This window comes from Phyllostomus discolor, chromosome 5, assembly GCF_004126475.2.
Source record: "Phyllostomus discolor isolate MPI-MPIP mPhyDis1 chromosome 5, mPhyDis1.pri.v3, whole genome shotgun sequence".
In the NCBI taxonomy this organism is placed as follows: domain Eukaryota; kingdom Metazoa; phylum Chordata; class Mammalia; order Chiroptera; family Phyllostomidae; genus Phyllostomus; species Phyllostomus discolor.
In genome coordinates this window covers 55,632,726-55,643,484 of record NC_040907.2, presented here as the reverse complement: position 1 = coordinate 55,643,484, position 10,759 = coordinate 55,632,726, and the positions used below count along the sequence as shown (strand labels likewise).

Genomic DNA, 10,759 nt, shown 5'->3' with positions numbered 1-10,759 from the left:
TAAATCAGAATCTCTAGGAGTGAGCCCAGTCATCATTATTTGTTTAAAAGTATCCCAGATGGCCCTGGCTGGTGTGGCTCAGTGGACTGAGCACTGGCCTGTGAACCACAGGGTCACCAGTTTGATTCCCAGTCAGGGCACATGCCTGGGTTGTGGGCATGTACCCCCAGTAGGGGGTATGCTAGAGGCAACCACACATTGATATTTCTCTTCCTCTCTTTCTCCTTCCCTTCCCCTCTGTCTAGAAATAAAATAAATGAAAAAAATCTTTAAAAGTATTCCAGATAATTCTATGTACAGTTGGAATAAAAAACCTTAGTGTGACTAATTGTTATAATACTGGACCCCAAAGAATTATGTCACCCTGTGTCCACACACACGAACAGGTGAAGTCTGTTTCCCCATCTTGATTGTAGGCCCCCTTTGCTGACTCTACATGGGAGAGCATAGCACGTTGATAAGTAGAGGTAAGGTCAGGAGAAAACCATCCAGCTAAACCTGGGTGAAATAGTGAGAAGTAATAAAGTGTTTTTTAAAAACCATTTAGTTTAAGGATGGTTTGTTAATCAAGCAAAGTCTAACTGAAATACACTACTATGGAGGATTTCTGTCATAAGCTATGACCAAAAGAGCTGCTTTTGGTTTTGTTTCTGTACCTCGATTTTTATTGCTGTTACAAGAACCACTCTAATAATTGCCTCTGAAGCACTTTCTCTTGCCCAGGGTTCTCTTTAGAGTCTATCACTACTGGTAGAATAGAAAAAGTTCATGTCCTTGTACAAATACCTTACTGTTTTTCACTGGGTTAATTGTTCAGTCTGAATACCAAATATTTTCTTTACAACAATAAAGATCAAAGGAACCACCTGCCCTTGGGACCGTGGCTCCCGCAGACGTACATAACACTGCATGTGTATCAACACATCCTGAAATGTGCTCAGACTCAGTTTCACACACACGAATGTCTAGAATTAGCAAGATGGTCACATGTAGTTTAACCCAGGAACAATTGATGTCTCCAGTAAATTTGCTTGGTGTGGTACATATAAAAGAAATGTAGTTTGCACCTTCGCTATGCTATTAGTGATGAAAATTGTATAAATTTACCTTAATACTAAGACCAACTATTTTAACAGGTCTACATGGAATGTATTTCTTGTGAAATCAGGAATGAATGAAGACAACAGTTGTCTATATTATCGTTTGGTAGGTAACTCTGGGTTGGTGGGAGTAAATGTCCTGGACCTGGAGTCCAAAGGCATGGCATTGACACTCAGTTACTTTTCTTACCTATTGTGTAAGACTGAGCAAGTCATTAAATATTTTTTCTTAGTTGCTTTAAAATTGAGATAAAAATAACTATTGCCAGATTATATCTAAAGATAAAAAAATATAGCATATATTATATCCCTTTGTAACCTTTAAAGCTTAATTTAAATGTAAGATGTTATTTCTCTCAGTACAACTATTGGTATGCTGTACTGAGATAGCACCAGGAAGAAATAAATAAGGAAAAAATTCTTTGACAACAGCTGAAAAAAGTCAGTCACATTCTTGTGGCACTAGGAAAGTGATAACTTTATATGGCTTCACAGTTTTTTTAAATCTCTGAATCTTAAAGCACCTTGAAGAATACTTTTATTAATTTTTAAACCCCCCATGAAATACATTTCTTCCTTAAACTTCATTTTAAAGGCAGTACCTTACCAGGATGTATAACTTTAAGTCTAACCCACTAAGGGCTCTCAGATTTGTGCATGAATAAAGAGGAGTTCTGATCCTTTTTTATGTTGTAATTTTTGTGTTTTATTTAAAATATGCAAGTCTCTTGATCTTGCTAGCCTTTCCCAAAGCCTGTCCCTTGATGCTTCAATGCAGTGAAAATGCCTGAGAAGCTCAAAGCTCAGACAGGTGGCAGTCTTTTCATTCCCTACACATTAGGGATACAGTTTGGAGATAACTTATTGATTGTTCTCCTTCAAGTGTCTGAAAGATGCCCATGGCAAATATGCAAACCAGATTCCTATACTGCCATGGTCAAATTCTGACTGGAATCAGAGCCCTTGCAGTCTGCACTTTATTCTTTGGCTCCCTTGCTAGCACACAGGATTTTTGTTGTTGTTGTTGTTTTTCTTTTGTTTTACCAATGGTAGTCTACTGATATGAATGAACTAATTAATGGGGCTTTCAGCCAAGACCTGTTTTGGTATTAGGAGATGTAGTTATAATTATCTTCTGTATTTTCCTGGCTTCTTTTTCAAGGATTGTAGAGAGCTGTGCGTATGTTATGTAATCTTTCTAAGTAAAATGAGCTAGATTATGCTTTTATATTAGAAAAATTTACCCTTAATCTCAATTTCTGCCATTCTATCCTCCATCATCTTTATTTATCATACTGGTATTTAGTGACCTAATTTTTTCCATGGATGTTCCAAATTGTTTGCTTTCCCATATTAAAATAAATCTGATTTCTGTCTTTTTCCTCAAATTCTGCTCTTAAAAGAAAAGGCATCTATATTTATGGACAATTAATGCGTATTATGTCCTAGTCCAAAGAAGTACTATTTCAGGTGAATTTCTTAGTTCAAGAGGACTGGTGTGTGGGAAGGGATGATCTCTTTGGGAGCCATGTGGACATTTTGCTATGCTTCAAAATAAGCCACATAAATATTTTCTTTTGCATACAAACTGCTTCAATAATCTCTTTTAGAGAGGAAGTATTTGTTGCAAAGTTTTTGTTAGGGCAAAAAAGGCTTAGGGACAGTACAGATTGGTAACATGCAAAGAAAACATGAGCTGAATTTGGGTAGATTCCGATTCTGATTATTGCTTATGGCCTAGTATCTGCTTTTGATAGTCTGTCTTACAGAGACACCACTACCCATGCTGAAACTTTGGTCAGATAATCAGAATACTTCAAATTTGAGGCTGCCACAAGTTTATCAAACTGATCTTTCTCTGTTAGCGTTGCTGAATGATTCCCTTTTTAACTCAACACATTATTGTAAGGACTCTTCTATATTAAGCCAGTTGAAAAACGAGCCACAATTTTTCCTGAGGATATTTTTTCTCTATTAGAGTGACACACATGGACATGCACTGACAGAAGTCCTTGTTTCTGAATTTCTGTAATTATTAATTCAGTGGGGTATGAAATATACATGTGCAGGTGACATGAATGGTTAAAACACCAGTAATGTTTACTTCACTTACAAACGTTGGGCCTTTTCTCCTAAGACTCAAATTTACCATCAATCTACTTGCCACAGGGTTGTACAGTTTCACATAGGATTATGCTTTCATGGATGTCTTCCAGAACTTATTCACAGGAGTCTTAAGCAGAGGTCACGCCGTCTTTTCTAAGAAACTTTCTGGAAGAGAAGACCATAATTGCCCCCTTCCAGGAAACTGGTATTCATCAAGAAACGTTTGCTTTTCATGTCTTCCCTGGTGGACATCAGTGGATTTATCAGGTTGCTGTTCAGGGTCTTTCCAGTTCTCTTCTATGTTTTCTTTGCTTCCATCTGTGACTTTCTTTGAAGCATTTTTCCTGATTGACTAGAGGTAAGTCAAACTAAAACTTAGAAGGAAATAAACATTTGTTATAAAATTACCCCTTAGAAAGAAGAATTTCTTAGCATAGTATTATGAAATAAAATTTCTAAATAAAAGATACTTTGGTGTTTGGACTTAATTGGCACTTTTCTCCTTTGCTAGAATTGTTTATCAGAGTGACAACAAACAGGTGCTGGAGCAGGCACGCCCCAAGCTTGGCAGATGGCTGCTTTTGCAGTTTAGTATGTGCTCCTTTGGCAGTTTGATGTGGCAGAAAGAGAGAGTCTGAACTGTGAAGGTGGAAGGGACTGGGTTTGAAGCTGTGTTCTGCTACTTAGTTGTTAACCTTGGTCAAGTTAGTTAATCTCTCTAATCCTATGCTTCTTTCTCTGTTAAAAAGATATTAATAATGTGTATGTTATCAGATTGCCTTAAGAAGTAAATGAGAAAATGTAAATGAATATATGTGGCACATGTCAATCTTTGTGAGTCCTCAGTATATGTTCGTTATTTTTTATTCCTACTATACGTTGGCCAGAGTAATGTGGTATTTTTGCTTAATAAGATAAAATAAAATAATATATAGAAACAAATAATGAAACATGCAAATACAAATTTTGAGTCATTTTGTACTTTGTAGAATACCTAATTAACTCAGGGATCCCAATAGTTATATATAAAATGCTAGCATATTCTTGTGAGATTGAAAAGCAATAGTAATAAATTCATTCATTTGCACTTTTTGGTCCAATATATTCATTGAGTGCTATTATTTGTTAAGTGCTTTGCTAGATATTAGATATACAATGGTGAGGAATATAGGCATGGTTTCTGCAGTTGGACCGCTAGGATATTTTCAGTTTATAAATAGAAAAAATTAAGCAGGAACACACTTAAGGAGCACTGACTTTGGATATCAGTTAATATGTAATCCCTAGTATCATATCTCAAATGGGACCGATCCATCTTTTAGCCAATTAATTTTCATAGTTCTAGTCAGAACTGGACATTTTTCCTTAGGCTGTGCCTGGAAACTTCACGGATATGAGGGTATTCTTTGTTTTTCAACCATTACAAGGAAATTTAACTGAGGTTTAGCTCAATTATAATTTTAGGACAACTTACCATAATATTAAAATAAAGACCTATTTTTCTCTCCTAATAAAGCAATATTGACCAAAGTCAGTTAGAACTGCAGGAACAGAATACATTTACAATTTTCTTTCTAAAAAGATCTACCTGATTCTTACCCCCAGAAGGAAAACTTGGGCTGTACTTTTTGCTCCCACTAGAACACTGGCCCACCCCCTGGAATGATGAGAATGAGGTACACATTCAAACCGCTGCTTAATCACTTTGTTTAGTACCTGTGGGTGGGTTATGGTTTTAGGCCAAAGGGTGGCTGACAATAACCACAAGAGAGATCTTTTCCTGTATGTGTTGTCTCGGCTTCTCTCTTACTTCTTTTATTTCTTTTGTTACTCTCACTCTCTCCCCCCTCCTCTTTTTTTGTTTACTTTCTCTTCACCTATGATACCCAGCAACTTAGTTTGTTGGAGCTTTGCTGTTGTGTGAGTTTTAATCATGTCCCCAGGAAGAGGGATAATTATTAAACCACTGGAAATTTAATGATGGGCATTTATTCCCCAACCTTAGTCATTTTGGTGTCTGGGGTTTGGCATGCCAGTCAGTGGAAACCAAAGTGGATAAATGTCATCAAACCGCACGTGATTTTCCAGTGATTTACGTGTGTTTGCTGTACTCCAGATGGGCAATTACTGATGCCCAGCTATGTATGCCCTTTATTTGCAAGTCTTTCATGATCAAAATAACAAAGATTTGAAGCAAGTTCACCTCCCCACAGTGGTAGAAAACAGGTGTCAGTTTCCCCAATATGAAGTCACTTCTTTCTAATGCTCAGTTCTCCGATGCCGTTTCTTCTTGGGGGTGCTTAAGTCATAGATTTCCTGAGCTCCCTTTTTAAAAAAAAATTGTTTAAGTTGTCTTTCCTTTTAACTTAAGAATTCAAATTGCTAGAAAAAAGTTGGACTTCATATATTTTCCAATGGATTAGTATCAACCTTCTAACATGTTATGTATGTGCTTATTTATTATTTTTATTGTCTGTCTCTTCCCACTAATATTTAAGTTCCTCAAAGGCAGGGGATATTTACCTGTTTGGTTCAATAATGTATCCCATGTGTTTAAAACAGTGCCTGGCGCATATTAGGCACTCTTTTAATGTATGTGGAATAAATGTTGAGTGAATGAATGAATGCGACTAAGTGCTTAGTTGAAGACATGCCTAAAATAACTGTTTTTATAGATGAGAGAGACCTGTGTTAACATTGCCACTTTTCATTTGCAGAACCTTAGCAAGTTACTTAACCTTTTAAAATGTTCATTTCTTTATCTGTGTTGTGGATATTTTTTGAAGATTAAGGCTAAAAGGGATCATTTAAATAGGATAATGTATAAAAAGTGTTTAACATGGTTCCTGGTGTGTATGGTCAGTGCTCAAGAAATTTTAACTGTTATTTAGTTTTTGCTATTCAATTTAATGTTGTGCAAATGTGAGTAATATAGGACTATGTTCATGAAAGAAAGAGGTTCTTTAAAATCTTTGTTTTATTTTAGCTGAAGCTCCATTGGAATGTCAATTAAATGAAGATAGGAAGTTTTCAAGTTATTTGTTCCTTGATGTATCTTGACAACCAGAATGATTCTGGGCATAGGTGCTCCATAACTATTTGCTGAGTGAATGATCAAATGTTCAAGATGGGGTTCGGCTCCACAAGCGCAACCTTCTGAGCCTCAGTGGTAATCAGTTGAATTAATGGAAGAGATTTCAAAATGCTGTTCTAAAAATACCTCAGTGTTTTCATTGTATGGAAGAAAAGAACACAGAGGAGGTTTTTGAAAACTAAAAGTGAAGAGGAGGAGAAACTGGAAATTAGCTAGAAGGTCAGGCCATGCAGAGTTATTTTGGGCAATTCAGGATCAAATGGACTTATTTTCATATCAGCCTGTTTGGCTTGCTAAAAGACCTGGGCCTACAATACTTAATTCCACTTTATATTGTATAGGTTTTGTCCAAAACAGAGAATTTTCTTTAATCGTAGCCTCTTTTAGGTGAACATCTTGGTGGCAGGCATGTAGATTTGAGGAGAAAAGATATTGTATATTCACTGGTAAATATACCTTTCTGGTCCCTGTGGCAGATCTGGGCTCTGAAACACCACAGTCCGAAGGGTGGGCTGAAATGTAGATCTTCCATGAAGTTAAAGCAAAACAAACAAGTCCTCGATCTGTCTCTCTCCTTGCTAACTCAAGTCCTTCTGCTAAGTGACTACTTTGGTGGACCCTCTTTGTATTTTCAAGTGATTAGGGGGGTTTTCAATGTTCTATTTGTAAATAAATATTAACTGGCAATTCTCCATGACTACTTTAAAAAATTGCATTTTGTTAAAACAACATTTGATGGGATCATTAACTAAGTTTCTCAAAAAAAAATCTACATCAGGCCATTCACAAATGCATGATTTTGACATTTTCATTTGTGTTATCTAGGCTCAGGTTTTGGTTTTGTTATTTTATAGTCTTACAAACAATTCCTTTGCATTAAATTTTAGCAATCAGAAGTATTACTATTGTTATCCTTAATGATAAGTATTTTAAATGCATGCTATTATTTTATTTTTATTTTCTCTAATATTATTTTATTTTAAAGAATAAAACCTGTTAAGTAGGTGTTTTGACATAAAACCTTTTATGTCAGTACATTCACTGTTAAAGCTGGCATGAAGTCTGAAACTTTTCCCAAAATAAAGATTCTGAATACTTTAAAAAATGTGTTCACAACTGTAATTTAAGACAATGAGAGTTGCAGATAAATTTGAAAATACCATGCCCATGTCATGTGGATAAATGTAAATAATAGAGAGATATGGTTCCTTGGGATGGCCAATTTTAAGAAAAATATCTGAAACTGTGACTTAAGTTGCAATTGTAGAGAGATCAAACAGTTTCACCAACACTTAACTGTTCATACAGTTTGAACCAACTTCTAAAAAACGGAGCCTGCAAATACTTTCCTACACTTAAATTTTGAGGTTTTTATTGTGTTTTCTTTTGTGTGTGTGTATTTTTCAAAACGTATTTGCTTTCAGTAAGTATAAGAAAGCAGAGAGAGTTTTTAGAAATTTTCAAGATACAGACTGGAAAGGACACAGAAGTGTAGAAATGATGTGATTTACACTCTGGATATAGGACAGTGTGTGAGGTTTTGAGGACTATTAATCCCGGGGTGTTAGATGCAGTGCGCTTGTAGCCTGTGACTCCACCGAATCCAGTCTTTATTAGGAAGGGCAGTTGTCTTGAAATCAACTTCCTTATTTTCTGCATTGACGGAAAAAGTAGACAGTCTGGTGACAAGAAAAACAGATCTGTACTTATAAAGTTTGAAAGTTGTTTTTCAAGAAGGAGAACATATCAGCGTTGCTCCCCCCCTCTCCCCCTGCTCTATAAATAGCTCCTGGCAGGCAGAAACAGCCCTGATTGCAGGAGATGAAGGGAACAAGCAGCAGGCTCTAGTGCAGAATCAATGGCACGGTGCCAAGAGCTTCATCAAATGAATAATAGCTTCCACTTGACAATCAGTAAAGTGCCTCTTCTCTTACGGATTTAGTTTTTAATGATGATTAGAGAGGATGGGCCCCTAAAATTTCTCTGGTAGAAATGACCTCCTATTAATTTCTATTCCTTGAAATGCTGAATTTCAAAGCTATTTTACAGCTGCAAAACCAAAGGCACTGACATAAAGGAACTATTATCTTTGTAATTGTAACAACAAGTACTAAATTTGTCATTGATTAACAGAGACTTTTTAACTTCATGATCCTTTGTTGGTTGAATTTCCTATTTGGAGCTCTGCTGATTTACTTGCTTTGAAAGTCAAATGTTACATTTGAGACCCAACAGCTATCAGAATAATGTCCTTTGTTTTACTACAGGGGTGGGCAAAAGTAGGTTTACAGTTAATACAAATAAATAATACAATAATTAATAGATAATACAAGAATAACCTCTGTTTCGCACACTCACAAATGTAAACCTACTTTTGCCCACATAAAACTTCCTTATAAATCTTACACTGATTATTTATTATGCAATGAAAGTGAAGATCAAGTTAGAGTTTATTGATTCTATGCAGTGTTTTCTTGTCTGTGCAGTAACAAAAAGTTCTAAACAGGTATGCTTCAAGTATGTATAGAAATGCAATTTTTATTAAGCAAAGAACTTCATCAGAATTAAAAAAAAACAACTCCTAACCCATTTTTATCTGTGTGTGTGTATAGGAATTATATTTTCCAAGATGAATTAAATATAGAATTAAGAAAGGGTGGGCTGCAGCTTCAACATGAGTCTCAGCTTGTCACCTTCCTCCCTGAACAACTTGAGCTCCAGCACAAGCTCCAGCTTCTCCACAAGCTACCGGACCTTGGGCTCCATGCAGTCACCCAGCTACCGTGTCTGACGGCCAGCAGTGTGAGCAGCATCTATGCAGGTGCCGGGGGCTCTTGGTGTCCCACTCTACCAGTGTGCCTGGCAGCTGGGGATCTGGGAGCCTGGCTGTAGGGATGGCTGACATCTGACAGAGGGCATCCACAGTGAGAAGGAGACTATGCAATGCATGAATGACTGCCTGGCCTCCTACCTGGAGAGGATGAGAAGCCTGGAGGCTGATAATCAAAGAATGGAGATCAAAACCCGGGAACACCTAGTGAAGGAGGGACCTCAGGTCAGAGACTGGAGGCATTATTTCAAGACCATTGAGGACCTGAGGGCTCAAATCTTTGCAAATTCTGTGGACAATGCCCACATTGTTCTGCAGATTGACCATGCTTGTCTTGCTGCTGATGACTTCAGAGTCGAGTATGACAGAGAGATGGCCATGTGCCAGTTGTTGGAGGGTGATATGAATGGGCTCTGAAAGATCCCTGATGACACCAATATCATTCAGCTGGAGTTGGAGACCAAGATCGAGGTTCTCAAGGAGCAGCAGCTGAAGAAGACCCATGAAGAGGAAGTAAATATTCTATGATTGCCAACTCTAGGTTGACTGTAGAGCTGGATGCCCCAAATCTCAGGACTTCCGCAAGATCGTGGAGGAACTCTGGGCCCAGGATGATGAGCTGGCTTGGGAGAACAGAGAGGAGCTTCACAAGTACTTATCCCAGCAGACTGAAAAGGGCACCACAGCGGTCACCCCACAGACTGCTGAGATAAGTGCTGTTGAAACGACACTCAGGGAGCTAAGACTACAGTCTAGCTGTTGGAGACTGATGTGAATTCAATGAGGAATCTGAAGGTCAGTTTGGAGAACAGTCTGAGGGAGGTGGAGATGCACTAAACCATGCAGATGGGCCAGCTCAGTGGGATCCTGCTGCACCTGCAGTCAGAGCTGGCCCAGACCCAGTCAGAGGGGCAGCACCAGGCCCAGGAGTATGAGGCCCTACTGAACATCAACGTCAAGGTGGAGGCTCAGACTGCCACCTATTGCAGCCTACTGGAAGAAGGGGAGGACTTCAATCTTGTTGACACCCAGACAAGAGCCCCTCCTTACAAACCATCCAAAAGACCATGACCTGCAGGACTGTGGACGGCAAAGTGGTGTCTGAGGTCAATGACACCAAAGTTCTGAGTTCAAAGTTAAAGGCAGCAGAAGTGGGGCACTCCTTGGCAGGGCAGGAGGGTAATAACAAGTTCAGAGTTCACTGAACATTAAAAAAAGAAAGAAAGAGTGAAGATGTTTATATCAGTATTAAGCAAAGAGACTATAAATCTACTTTATCACATTAGGTTATTAATTATAAAGTCACAGGTTTTAAATATAACCCATGGATATCTCAGTCTTGTGGCACTGTATTGTGTTTTAAATAAAATTTTGAATGCAAAGAGCAATTCAAAGAAAACACTGACACTTTAGAGTGGTTTCTGTTTAATTTTCTTCATATTAAAAAAACATAATGAAATGCCCACTTTAATGGTTTGTAGATTTGGGATGGCTCTGAAAAGCCACGGATTTCATACTGTTGAATTATATGAAATTCATGCATTATAATACATAAGAGTTCACAAAACTTATGGAAATATTAAAAATAGTTTAAAAGTTTGGAGGAAAATGTCTATTAAGAATTAAAAA

General features: G+C 37.5%; 1 pseudogene; it reads left to right on the top strand.

The window, feature by feature from the left end:
* Positions 1–8,974: 8,974 nt before the first annotated feature.
* LOC114496308 lies at positions 8,975–10,335 on the top strand (annotated as a pseudogene).
* The last annotated feature ends 424 nt before the right edge of the window (positions 10,336–10,759 follow it).